General features: G+C 38.7%; 1 protein-coding gene across 3 annotated transcripts in view; it reads right to left on the bottom strand.

Annotated features, from left to right (window-relative positions):
* PRCP (prolylcarboxypeptidase) overlaps positions 1-15,176 on the bottom strand; it is a 71,583-nt gene that overhangs the window by 54,224 nt on the left and 2,183 nt on the right. The window lies entirely within an intron of this gene.

Consider the following 15,176-nt stretch of genomic DNA (forward strand, 5'->3'; position numbering starts at 1 on the left):
AGTATAAAAGGCCTCAGCTCTATGATCAGCTTCTCTTCTAATTGGGCAGTGTGTATGCCATATTGATAGTACTAGGCAAAATATAATAAAAGCAAGTGTTAACAGCATTCAGAAAAGGGAATAATCACCTCAGCTTGGGCCAGTTATTCATTTAAACAACTGTTGAGGGTGTACACTGTAGATACACTGATAGGTGTTGTCCCAGCAGTCAGGCTGCTCACATCCTAATACAGAGAACAACATATAAACAAATCACTGCAATCCAGAGTAGCAGTAAAAAAGAAGTATTTATAAAGTGCAGTGGAAGGCACAAAGGGGATATTAGTCAATACACAGCCTGGGAAGAGAAACAAAGCAGTCCCATAAAGTTTCACAGAGGTGATATAAGACCTGAGCCGTGAAGGATGGACAGGAGTGCCAGGCAGAGAAAGGAGGAAGATAAACCATTCCAAGCAGAGAGATACCAGTACTGTATGAGCCACATCCCAGCACAGTGTGTACAAAACAATGAAATGACCAATGTGTAATGCCTGGCACACAGTGTCAATAAGAAATAACAAAATATTAGAGATTCTTTTCTAGCAGAGTTATTTCTCTGATTATGTTTTTAAAGGCTGATCCTAAAATCCATTTGTTTTGTCTAAGCCTATACAAGCTGAACGAGGGATAGGGCAATCAAAATATCCTGGAAGGCATGGGTGAGGCAGTTGGGAATTTAAAAATTAAGCACATGGAATTCACAAATCAACTAGAGTTGTCTGCACATCTTAGATGTGTGTAAGCAAAGATGAAACAAGGACAGTGAATTAATTGGGAATGTGAAACAGGAGCAAAAAAACAACAGAAGACCTCACTACTTTTCCAATTAACAAAGAAGGGCTTCCTGGAGGGGAATATTTTTTAACAGAAGGAAACAAGCAAGTGCTAAACAGGCCAGATGCCTTGAAGACTCAAGAAGTATTTAAAGAATAAATCTTCAGAGGAAGACCAATAGGCAAGAGTAAATGTATGTATATGCTTGTCTGGAGTGTGAAATGGAGAAAGATCATCTAGAGAACAGAGATTATAGAAAAATGACTATAAATTCAAACTAATAAAAGGGTTTGGCAATGTTAAAAATTTAACTGCAAAAAGCCCTTCTGGAAATCTTTAAAAACCATGATCCATTTTTTTGGAGAGTAACTTCCCTGGCATCTTAGCCAACATTCATTTCATCATGTTACACTCAAATTCTTCAGAGATGAACCAAAGCACTGGGGGTATGTAACAGCAAGAAGCTCTTTTATACCTTGCCTAATGTTGGATATTTGCATTTAATGTTTTCAATAACACAGAACATGACATGCAGGGTCATTCTATCAGCACAGCTCTACGTGTACAAAGCTTGGTACTGCAGCCTCCCAGACCCACAGATGAATGAGACCCAACGTTGCTGCCTTTGAAGAGATCACAGAGAGGTGGTCAGCAAATAGTAATTACCTTCTCTTTTAAACTACGGTCATTTTCTAGAAATCAGACTACATAAAAGGCAAACAGAAAGCCTGTTTTGGTCTGCACTAGCCACACCAGTCCTTGTCATTTAAAGCCAATTGTTTAAGAGAAAGGAGGAATCTTAGGCCAAGGAGAAGGGAGTCATCACCACTGCTTTCAGAAATTGTTGTATGAGCTGCTCCCTCGAAGGAAGAGGCCATCAGTGCTCAGGAAGTGACGGAGGTTTCCGGCAGTTTTAAAGGATAGTGTCTGCAGTGTGACCCACAGTTCAAACTGTATAAAAATAAGAATTCACTGACAAATGATAACAAGTACTTCCTCACTTTCCTATCGGCTGAATCAGAGCCATTGTTTGGGTTGTAGTTCTTGTTTAAATTAGGTTATTAAATCACAATGATGCAGGCCAAACATGCTAGTCATAAGCCATCAGGAAAACTTATCAAAAATACCAGTGTCAAGGTTTAAGTGTACATACACACACTTTTGCACTAATAAAATCTGATCAGTACCAAGGGTATCTTTCAAAAACTTTGTTTTTTCTCTCCTGAAAACCACAAAGGAATGATCTGTAAGGTAGCAAAAAGAGAAAGGAATTTGCAGACAGATCTGAGTTTGAATGCCAACGCTGCCATCTATTAGAGCTATTCGAATTTGAACAAGTTACTTCATGTCTGTGGGCTTGTTTTCTTATATGTAAAATGAAAAAAAAAATAGTACCTATCTCAGAGGGGTCTTTTTTTTTTATTTTAAGTAGGCTCCACACCCTCAGCATGGAGCCCAACGCCTTAATTCACCCCCCTGAGTGGTGCTCTCAGACCTGAGCTGAGATCAAGATTTAGATGTTTAACTGACTGAGCCACCCAGGGCACCCCTCAGAGAGGTCTTATGATGATTAAGTAGGATAATACATGCATGCAAGTACCTAGCAAGGATCTGAAGGAAGTGAGAGCTTGATGTGTTACTAGTATATTTTGTAGAGCATGTTTTATTAGCATGCACCTCCCAAATCTGAAACCACTGCCAAATACACGCAAAAACATACACAAGATATATGTTTACTATTACTACTTATGAGGAAGAAATTGTCATATAAAACTTTTTTAAAAGATTTCATTTATTTATTTATTTATTCATTTATTTATTGAGAGAGAGCATATGCACGGCTGTGCACGCACACACGCACACACACACAAAAGTGCAGTTTGGGGGAGGGGCAGAGGGAGAAAGAGACTCTCAAGAAGACTCCGGCTGAGCACAGAGCCCGAGGCAGGGATGCATCTCACCATCCTGAGATCAGGACCTGAGCCAAAATCAAGAGTTGGACACTCAACCAACTGAGCCACCCAGGTATCCCAGTGATATAAAACTTTAGCAAAAAAAAAAAACACAAAAAACAAACTTTAGCAATTTGTTCCAACTTTTTGCTTAAAACAATATGACCTTGCAAAGCAAAATTAAAAAAAAGAAAATTTGCAGTTATCATGGAACTGAAAACAGCAACAAGGCAATGACTTGGTGACAGTGAAAGTCTCTAACACACTAAATATCACATGGCCTGGTATGTGATATGTTTTTGCTTCTGATTTTTTTTTTTTAATTTTTATTTATTTGACAGAGAGAGAGAGACAGTGAGAGAGGGAACACAAGCAGGGGGAGTGGGAGAGGGAGACGCAGGCTTCCTGCTGAGCAGGAAGCCTGATGCGGGGCTCAATCCCAGGACCCTGGGATCACGACCTGAGACGAAGGCAGACGCTTAACGACTGAGCCACCCAGGTGCCCCTGCTTCTGACTTTCTATCCAGTGCTGTGACAGACAGTGCAATATACCTTTAGTTACACATTCATCACTATATGAATTATGTAGCTTTGAGAAAAGGTACAAATCACAAAAATAAAAGGTGACTGAATATCTTATTTCTAAAGAATTTTAAAATAATCTGTAGCATCACTTTCATCACCCCATATGCTGAAGATTCTGAATCCACATCTCAAAGGACTGCTTATTTCCTCTTGGGGATCAGAATAATATAATTAGACTCATGGTTCAAATAGCCAGGTTTCTCGTAAAAGTAGTTAAAGAGATTAGCTTAAATTTTCAGTTTAATATCCTTTAAAATGATAATACTTTATTAAACTGAAGAATAATACTATCATTCTAAGCACCATGTTTAAAGATGAGACCACTAGGGGCGCCCGGGTGGCTCAGTTGGCTGAGCATCCGACACTCGATTTCGGCTCCACTGGCGTCATGATCTCAGGGTCCTGGAATCGAGCCCCATAAGGGGAGCCTGCTTCTCCCTCTCCTTCTGTCCCTCCCTCCGCTGGTTCTCTCTCACTCACACGCACTCTCTCTCTTGCTCTCTCTCGCTCCCTTTCTCTCTCTCTAAAATAAATAAAATCTTTAAAAAAAAAGATGAGGCCACTATCCAGGCTTTCAGAGAAAACAAATACATAGGTATGTTTACCTGAACTTGACTTTCTAATCAAGGTAGACTTTCAAAAGCAAGTGCCAAATGGTGACCTCTGTTCCTTTGAGTTAGTGGAGAAAAGAGGAACATTTAAATGAATAGAAGATGAATATATAGCAGTAACTAATTCATGCAGCATAGATGAGCAACATTTACATGAACTTTAATTAACTTATTCCAAGCCAAATTTTGTACACAGATTGTTGGGAAAGCTTAAAAAGGAGGATTCCCTAATGAAACTAGGGTAAACTGTACTGAGTACCAAATTTAAGGGGACAATTTCTAAAGCAGTGACCTCACTCCTGCCCTACCAATTTAGTCTCCTCCTTTATTTCTTGGAGAATACCTTTTTGTGATCATCAATGGAGGTCTCTTGATATCCTTTACTCTACAATGTATACAGCCCTCCAAAAAGATCTCATAGTGTGTATCTTAGAAGTTTTCATAGTCCCCTTCTGTTGTTAACACGGTCCATTATTTAAAGCGCATTCATTTAAAAGCCTTCTTTTTGAAACACAAAAGCCAAGTCAGAAGAAAGTTCTGTATTGTTAAAACCTCCATTATGATTTTTTTTTCTCTCCAAAATTATCCAGCCTGGTGTTAGGGAATTGACTTTATTACTGTCTAATCTGGAATTCCTTAACAAATGTGACTTCCACACTATCTCTAATTTAGGCCATGAATTACACAATCTTCTGTCTATTCCAGAAATACAGCTAGTACAGAAGCAACATGGATCAAGGGCTCTGATGTCAACAGAGCTCATTTTAAATCCTGGCACTATCATTTATCAGCTATGTGATAATGGATATATCACTTTACCTCTGAGCCCTTTATTTTTTTATAAAAAAGATGTAGTACCTCCTTGCAGGGTGGAAGATAATACATTAAGAGCACTTAGGCTGTACCTGTCACAAGGTGAATGCATTTACTCTGGGGAGCAGAGCAGGGCTTTGCCCCTTACCACTTCAACACCAAGTTATGTTCTTAAAGTCAATGAAAGATTCAGAGAAGGAATACCATGCATGTGCCAATGGAAATAGTAATAATACTGACCTCGTACTGTTGAGTGCCCACCTCTTGCCTCATAGAGTCTGACCCCCTGTCCCAGTATTACTGAACTTTCAGTTCCCCCAACATGGACTGCTCTTTCCTACCTTAGGATACACCCTCTACCTGGGCAGAAATCTCAATCATCTCCCTTCTCCTGGCTAACTCCTATTTAGCTTCCCAGTCTCTACTTTGATACCATTGCTGCCTATAGGATTCTCTAATATACAAGACTCAGGACTCCATTGTAGATCCCACAACAAACTACTTCCTTAAAGCACACATTGTCACACTTGTAATTACTTATCACTATGTTCTTTCCCACTAAACTGTAAACTTCATGAGGTCTGTCTTTGCTTTCCACTTATCCCCAGCTATTAACATAGTGTATGGCACATTGGAAGAGTTCAATAAATATTTCTGGATGAACATACAATTGTCCTTCTTTACTGTATGTTAGATATCATATCTACTGTAATAGAATGATACTTCATTGTATCATATAACCACCTTGCAGAGCTGTTCAGAGAAAGCTCCTAAAGAAATCTGACTTTAATAAATCTGTCTTTTCTTAACCCATGTGGGCATCCCCACAACATGAGCAACAAGAAAGAGAACATCATGAGCTTGACAGAGATAGGACAGCTGACCCTCTCCAGGTGCAGCACTGTGTGGCAACTTGGAACTGACATATGTACATAATAGAAAGTAAGGATTTACAAATATACACAGTTAATTGGCTTCCTTTTGCAAATGAACCATAAAAAGTACTGCCTTTACCTTAGCTCTCTAATAAATATGGGCAGTACACAAATGCCACAGAAGTAGGCTTTAAGGGGACATTTTTCCTAATGTCTTCATTCTTTATCCTTTCCCTGGCCCTCACCCAGACACAAAACAAAGAGCAAACTTTGCTGTACTCCCTCCCATGATTCTTTCTCTGTACATATGTGGGGAGAAGGATCAGTACAGACAACTAGCTACAGCTTCCAGATCATCAGAATAAGAGAATGTGAATAAGTGGGCCTGTTTTTATTTGCCTGGCATTCTACATTGTTTCCCAAAAGGATTTTAGACAGTTGAGGATCAAATTTCCATACCGTTTCCCACCCTGCACACACACACACCCTTTCCTTATCTCATTGTATAGGGAAGCAGGAGAGAGGGGGAAAGATACAGATTCAACAAACATTTGTAATGATGATACTCTAGAACTATAAAACTATGTAAAACTATGGGCAGTATGCTATGGAGTACAGATACTTACAAGATAGAGTTCCTGCTTTAAAAAGGGAGTAAGACAAGAGTACAAAAGATTTTAACACAAGGCTAGAATAAGACATGTGCCATGAGAGAAGTATAAAGACAGATCTGACTGATCACACACTTTCCAGGAGATTAAGAAACACCTCATGGAGGAGATAGGCGGTGTCTGAGATGAGGCTGAAAAAAAGGATAGGATTGATAAAGGGTAGAAGGGCATTGGGAGAGGTATTCCAGACAAAAGGAACAATGTGGGCTAAAGCATAGAAACAGGAAAAGAATGAGCATGTGTGAAGAACAGATTAGCACACTGGAAAGGTGGGTTGGGGTCACAGGGTGAAAGGCCTTGAATACTACAGGATTTTGTTCTAAATAAAGCAAACAATCAGCTGGGGTGCCTGGGTAGCTCAGTCTGTTAAGCGTCTTCCTTGGACTCAGGTCATGTTCTCAGGGTCCTGCGATAGGGCCTGGTGTCAGGCTCCCTGCTCAGTGGGGAGTCTGCTTGACCCTCTCCCTCTCCCTCTGCCCCTCCCCGTGCTTGTGCACTCTCTTGCACTCTCTCTCTCAAATAAATAAATAAAATCTCTAAAAAAAAAAAAAGCAAACAATTAGGAATCATTGCAGGCTCTGAGGAGAAGAGTGTTTGATGGGAGAAGTGATTAATGTGACCCATGGGGACTGCAGTAGAGGGCTAAATGCAGGTAGCAAGGAGGACCTTCAACCTCACATAATCCACCTTTCACTGTCCCTCACCCCATCCTCACTCCCTTCCTTACTTGGCTTAAATTTCATGGTCAATGAATAAATTACTCCCTTGCATATGCCCCTGAATCCCCATGACTCTCTCTCTCACTTTCTTTTACTGATTTGGCAAAAGGATTATCCTGGTTAAAAAGAACTCTCCACCAACTTTTCATTCATACCCAAGAAAGTAAAGGTAGCTAGAGAAACATACAGCCTATCAAATGGTCTTACTAACATGCATGAGACTTCAAAGTTGCCGGTAATCAAACTGTAAGTCCCTAGTCCATTTACTTTCCTTCTCTGCTAGAGTATTTCTGTTCTCTTTCCTCCTCACTGTCTTCATCCCCTGCTACCCTCTTCCAGCCATACTGGCCTCCTTGAGTTGTTCCTGCCAGGTATACATCTACCTTCAGGTTTTTGTACTTGCTTTTCTCTATGCCTTGAATGCTCTTGCCCCAGTGCCTAGAAGAGTGCCTTGCAAATAGTAAGAACTTAGCAAAAATAGAGTAAATGAATTTGGAAACATGTTGTACATTCAAGTTTTCTATTTTGCTTTTTTCATTTATCAGTAATTCATGAACATTTCCCACATTACAAGATATACTTCAAGACCATCATTTTTAAGGCATAATAATATTTCATTTTATGGATGTACCACAAATTATTTATAATTTGGGATTGAGAAACCAGGAAATTTACAAGTGGGATATTTTGGATGTTTCTTCCTTTGATCTTTCTGAAGCTTGATAGTTTCACCTCTAAAAATGAGCATAATATCTACCTCACAGGATTGTTTTAAAGACTGAATGTGGAATATAAATAGATACAGAGACATCAGTTTTGAAAACAGAGGCATCAGGATGTCAACTGAGTGAAAGATCATAAATCTTGGAAGCAAAAGATTAAAATATATTGTCCCTCAATAGCTTGATCAAGTCACTTAACCTCTATGAACCTCAATTAAACCAACTATTTTTAAAAGTGACTGTAATAATTAAAAGCAGGTATGTAAAAGAGTTTAAAATAATACCTGGCCCAGATAAGACAATCAATAAATGTTTATTCATTCACTGCTCATAAACAACAATGACTACTTTTCCTAAATTGTGAACCAGAATAAAAAAGATATTTAAAAAAAGATTTTTATAACTCCCCAATAACATACACATTGTCAATGCAAAAGTGTCCTTTTGATGGACACTTACAAAGCATAATTCAGATTTTTTACATAAATCTCTATATCAGTTTTGTTTCCTTTATTATGAAAAAGACAGGCAAAACAATTATTTTAAGTACTGAGTGACAGTATGAATAAATAAATTCCTTTATTAATCACATGCTTCAATGTATATACACATCAGGTCAGTGAAATCTCATGATAATGATAAGTTGAGCAAGAAAATATCAAGTAGACCAGCCTCACTTCAGGAATTTTTTTGTTTTTTTAAGATTTATTTATTCATTTCTTTATTTGACAGACAGAGACAGAGAGAGAGCGCAAGCAGAGGGAGCGGCAGAGGGAGAGGGAGAAGCAGGCTCTCTGCTGAGCAGGGAGCCCGATGCGGGACTTGATCCCAGGACCACAGGATCATGACCCAAGCCAAAGGCAGGTGCTTAACCACTGAGCCACCCAGGGGTGCCATCTTCAGGGATTTTTTGAAGCAATCTGTAAATTGCAGCCACATAATGCCAAGACATTACACATTTGTCAGTCCTTTTACATATTTTTCAGATACAAGCTTGAGTATATGTGACTGGAATGGCCAACAAGTATGTGAAGTCCTCCAGGATGTAATCATCTCTGCCTTCCTGGGACCTAGTCCAGTGCCTGACATATAAAAGGAAGTGGATGAACACTGAGTAGGTGGATGGGTGGGTAAGAGACTAATTGAGTGTGGTAGTCATTAATGTTGTTTCTCCTTCTAGGATCTCCAAAGTCAGTATTTTTTTGTCTCTCTGCCCTGTCCTTAGATGCAGCAATATAACCAGTTTGGGCCAAGGAATTATGAAAGGAAGTGATGTGCAATTTCCAGACTGGAGCATTTATTATTTTTCTATGTTCCTTTTTCACTGCTATGGTGATCATGAAAGTGTATGTTGAGAGAAAGCCTCCATAAGCTCCTTAGTCTCTAAGTAAATGTAATGAGGGAACCCTCTGCTCACCCCAATGGAAATACAGTTTGAGTCATATATTTTTGGGGATTTAAGTCACTAAAACTTTGGAGTTCTGCTACAGCAGCATAACCTAGCCTTATCCTGACTAGTACAATAAGCAAGGTAATGACATTTGCTTTAGAACTAGAAACTCATTACAGTTTATTTTCAGAAAAACAAAATGAGACAGATAAGCATCTTGAACATGTAACTCAACCTCTCTGTATGATCGTTCTCTCACCTATAAAGTGGAACAATAATAGCATCTACCTCATAGAACATTAAATAAATGAATGTCTAGGGCTCCTGGGTGGCTCAGTCGGTTAAGCAACTGCCTTCGGCTCAGGTCATGATCCTGGAGTTCGGGGATCAAGCCTCGCATCGGGCTCCCTGCTTAGCAGGGAGTCTGCTTCTCCCTCTGACCCTCCCCCCTCTCATGTGCTCTCTCTCTCTCTCATTCTCTCTCTCAAATAAATAAAATCTTAATAAATAAATAAATGAATGAATGTCTATTACATACTTAGAACCTAGGGCATATAAAGTTTTCAATAAACAGTAGCAGATTATTAGCATCACTAGTGCATTCAATAATTTATATACTACATATTTCATTTTATTCTCCCTCCTCTTACTCCTTATTCATTTTAATTTATAGCCAATTTTTTCCATTCAAAAAATCTTTATTAAGAACTACTATGTAGGGACGCCTGGGTGGCTCTGTTGTTAGCGTGTCTGCCTTCGGCTCAGGTCATGATCCTAGAGTCCCGGGATCGAGCCCCACGTTGTCGTAGTCCGGCTCCCTGCTCAGTGGGGAGGGGAGTGTGCTTCTCCCTCTGCCTTTGCTCCTCCCCCTGCTCTCATGCTTTCTCGTTCGCTCACTCTCTCAAATAAATAAATAAAATCTTAAAAAAAAAAAAAAAACTACTATGTAGAGGGCACTGTGCAATGCTCTAGCAATATGATGACAAATAAGATAAGACATGTCATCAAGGTCTTTTCCTTCCCTATGATTCTTTTCTCTCCAATCCACCCATAATCAAGCAAACTTTAAAATCATAAATATAAATACAGTGTTCTATGTTATACTTTGTTAATGGTAAAGCTGAGTAATATTAATTAAAAAAAAAAAAAAACCTTTACATGATATGAGTCTGTGTCTAATTTAGAGTTGAGATGGAAAAACTGTTTAGGTCTGCTATGCCAAAGGCAATTAATGGCAAGGGGAAAAACAAAACTTGTACTCAAATCCCCACTGCTCCTAATACAGGGCCCTATAGACAGGAAGCACTCAGTGAACAGAATTACAGATGCATCACAGGTCATCAGATCCAATCCTCTTATCTTACATAAGAGATCTTACATTGAGATCTAGAAGTAAGCAACTTACCCAAGGTCATTCCATGAGTTAGTGACAAGTCTGATACTAGAACCCAAACTTTGAAAATGTCTTAAGTGCTTTAAAGTCCTTGCAATATGCTGCACAGAAATATAAATATGACAGTGCAAAACCTTAAAATTAATTTTTACCGAAATTATATTTTAGCATTAACTTATAAAACATCGAAAGCTATCAGAAAGATAGTGTTAGATTTAATATTATTATAAAATAGAAAAGATATTTGCAAAAATCTAAAAGGATACATTCATTATATGTCCCCGCCGCAATTTACCAAAACGCAAAATAGCATAGAAAAAAAATAATAGAGGGCGCCTGGGTGGCTCAGTTGGTTAAGCGACTGCCTTCGGCTCAGGTCATGATCCTGGAGTCCCGGGATCGAGTCCCGCATCGGGCTCCCTGCTCGGCAGGGAGTCTGCTTCTCCCTCTGACCCTCCCCCCTCTCATGTGCTGTCTCTCTCATTCTCTCTCTCTCAAATAAATAAAATTAAAAAAAATAATAATAATAATAATAGAAATAGCTTCCTATGCTTTTCATTATGGATCAGTCTTGTGTGAAAGAAAATTATTTCAAACAAGGAAAAAGTTTATTTCTTTGTCTTATGTACAAGTATATTAAATTATACCCCACTGATAAAAAGGAATATATATACTATTTAAATAACTGAAAAGAGTTCATACAAATTTTCATATTTTCCAGAATAACTATTTTAGGTATGGTAAGTGATGATTTGAATATTTTATTCTGTGTGGAGAGGGGGTACGTTAAAGCCATATATATTAAGAAACTGCAAGATGAAATAAAAATATTTATCATTTTTTGAGTAAAGTGATATATAAACTGTGCTATTAAGTCCTTTACACATATTAGCTCATTTCACAACAGATCTATGAGATGAGCAGTATAATTATCCCCATCTTGCTGATTATAAAACCAGATGCTCAGAGTAATCTGTCTGAAGTTACTCAGCTAATGGGAGAAACAGAATTTGTTCTCAAACTTGTATGGTAATCAATCTCTATCAAGTTCCTGACTCTTCATAATTTAGATCAAAGTTACTTCATCATATCTAAGGGGTGGACTACATGATCTCTAAGACCCCTTCTGGCAATGAGTCTAGGGGTAAAAACAGAAATCAATTCAGAAGTCACATAATATTTGTGACATATACTCTGGGCCTAAGAGGAAAGCCATCAATAGATGGTTCATAGAGATGAACCAATAACAAAAAGTGGAGAAGAGGGGATAAAATAAAAAGGAGAGGAGGAAGAGAAAGATCAATATTTTACTAGACATTAGGGTCACTGTGGCATGAGTGGAAAAGGGGAACCTGGAGTAGGAACTAAAAGAACCGTAATGGATGTACATAAATAGAAATAGCTTAGCCCACTGATGTGACTGCCTCACAGCAGACAAGGAGGGAGCTGTGGGAAGGCTTTGCAGAAGTCAGTGGCCATGAGCTTAACGCTGGGTCAAGATGCAGAGTTCTAACATAAACACTGGTCAGTAGTTAAATAAGAATAGTTGAGTATAGATTACTGACCACTAAGTTTCTAGAAGAGGCATTACCACAACTGTCATGCATTTGGATCAATCTGAAATGCTAACACTATGGGGATTGTGGTTTTAGGACAGATTGGGGAAGAAACCAGCATTTACTCTATTATGTTCCTTAAGTTCCTACCATCTCCCAGGCACTATGCATGTGCTTTCATGTGTTACCATATTTAACCCTCACAACAACATTGGTAGAAGTAATGGTTAATTTTATCTGTCAACTTGGCTGGGCTACAGTGCCATATATTCGATCAAACATTCTGGATGTTTCTAGGAAGGTGTTTTTTTGGAAAAGATTAATATGTAAATCAGTGGACTTTGAGTAAAGCAGATTTACCCTCTATAATGTGAATGGGTCTCATCCAACCAGGTGAAAGCCTGAATAGCAAAAAAGACTGACCTCTCCTGATCAAGAAGGAATTATGCAAGCAGGCTCTCTTTGGACTCAAACTGCAACTCTTCTCTGGGTCTCCAGCCTGCCAGTCTACCCTGTAGATTTTGAACTTACCAAGCCTCCATAATCATATGAACTAATTCCTTAAAATAAATGAATCTCTGTGAAAAGAGGGATACACACACACAGAAACACATTCTTTTGGTTCTGTTTCTCTAGAGAACTCTAATACAGTAAATATTGTTTCCTAGTAACACAGGAAAATGAGAGCCTCAAAGGACCCATTCTCTTTTCCCACTACATCACACAGTAAAATGCCCTCAGGACTCACATTCTACTCTGAGGGGCTAGGGTGGGAGTTGGAGGGTAATGAGAAGAAGGGAAAAACCTTGTAACCACAAGCCATAGATTCCAAGGAGTCCCTTACAACCCTGGCATCACACATGTACCCAAAGCCCGGATGTAACCAAGTGATGTACTATCCTTTGTCTGGTCTCCTGGTTCAGTTACTTTGGATAAAAGAAACCAAATAAAAAAAATATTCCTACTAAATCAACAACCTTTGAAGACTTTGAAAGAAGGGGAAAAATAATTAGTGAAGAATAGAAGTAAAAAATGAAAAGAAAAATAAAAAATAACGTGTCAATTAAATGATGGTAGACTTTGCTTTGTTTAGGCTTTTTTTGGATAGTCATTCATTCACTCCCTCAACAAATAATAATTTTGTACTTTATATTTTTTATGGGCTCTTCTAGGTACTGGAGAGTGCTATCTAGCTATAGGGGACACATATAAAATAGTAAGTGTGCAGAATGAAAAAAAAAACAACTAAGTTGCCGTAAAGAGGTGACATTTCAGCTGGAATACGGGTATGAGTTTAATTTGGGGAGAAGAGAGCGATATTCCAGACAGAATTTCCAACACTGTAAAATTCAATTGAGTCTATGTTCTATGTTGCTAAAAGTGTACGTGTGTGTTGAGGAGTGAAGGGGAGGGAAAGGGCCATGGGCTAAGCCTTTATACCTATACCATTCATGGAACTTATGTGCATATAAGGACAGCTGGGAATGGCTTGGTCAACTGGACAGATATAACTACAGATAAAGAAAATCATTACAAAGGTTGATAAAAATTCAACCTTGAATAAAAACCGAGCCTTACAATTCTAATTATGATGTCTATTATCAAAAGGCACAAAAGTATTTCATGTCCTCTAACTAAAAAAAAATGGAAGTTGAGTTTATACAGACATAGTCAGTCCCAACTAAAAATCTATGGTCCAGAATTGGCAACTACTATAATCATTATTATGTAATAAATACATATGTGGAAGTTTTCTCAAAAAAATGAAATAAAACTCAATTGGAGTTGATGTAAGGAAAATTATTACTATAGTAATAAACATATATGTGGAATCCTAAAATATAAACTAAGCCAGAGGGCAAAAGGTGACTGAGTAAAGTCAGATTTAGCAAATGACCAAAAATGGAAAAAGAACTGATCTTAAACTATATTTCTAAATAGTTACGTGGTCAAGGAAGGAATGTATAATGAAGGAATATAAATTAAGGGCTCACAGATCATTTGGTCTCTTCCCCCCTTTTGTTCTCCCTTTTCTGCTGATAATTCTCTTTTTCGTCGTTTCTTTTTTTTGAGAGAGAGAGCACAAGTACATGTGCACAACTGTGGGGAGGGAACAGAGGGAGAGGGAGAAAGAGGATCTTAAGCAGGCTCCATGCTCAGCTGGGAGCCTAATGTGGGGCTCGATCTCACCACCCTGATATCAAGATCTGAGCCAAAATCAAGAGTGGGACACTTAACCAACTGAGCCACCCAGGCTGTGCCCCTTCATCACGTTTAAAGAGATTTCAGAGATCCTCATTCCAATAGTTCCCCTTCAATTTTACTGTGCCAATAAAACTCTGCAAATAATCCTCTACAAAATCCCAATATATGAAACAGACCAAAGCATAATGCTCAGGCTCAAAGTTATTTCAGGGAGAGAGGGGTTACTGGAGCACCCTAACTTGGCCACCACTTGGGCCTTTACCCACCAACCCCCTGAGACAGCTCCCTAAAAAGCCCTTAATTTTCCTCAGTAGAGTGTGTAATATGCTGTTCCTTGTTCAACCCTCTCAATTTACAAATGAAGAAATGGTACCCTAGAGAGTTAATTTAAGTAAGTTGTCTGAGAAAAAGTCCCCTGTTTCCTGGTACCTCTGCTGAAATAAAATATTTTCTCTTCCTCATAAACTGTAATTTAAATTTCTGGGTTAAAAATAATTTCTTGCATGTTACAAATTCATGCAATCCCTCTATCAAAATTCAAAATTCAGGGCCAAATACTCTGCTGGGGACTTGTCATCTGTTTTCATTTAACCATCACCAAATCCCCAGATCAAGAAACTGGGTTGATTTTTTTTTTTTAAGATTTTATTTATTTACTTGAGAGAGATAGAGAGAGCATGCAAGCTAGAGAGAGCACGAGCAGAGGAGGAGGAGAGGGAGAGGAAGAAGCTGACTCCTCACTGAGCAGGAAGCCCTACTCGATCCTAGGACCCCGGGATCATGACCTGAGCCTAAGGCAGACGCTTAACCGACTGAGCCACCTAGGCGCCCCAAGAAACTGGGTTCAGAGAAGTACTCTTTCCCAAGGTCA

This window comes from Halichoerus grypus, chromosome 11 (assembly GCF_964656455.1).
Source record: "Halichoerus grypus chromosome 11, mHalGry1.hap1.1, whole genome shotgun sequence".
NCBI lineage: Eukaryota > Metazoa > Chordata > Mammalia > Carnivora > Phocidae > Halichoerus > Halichoerus grypus.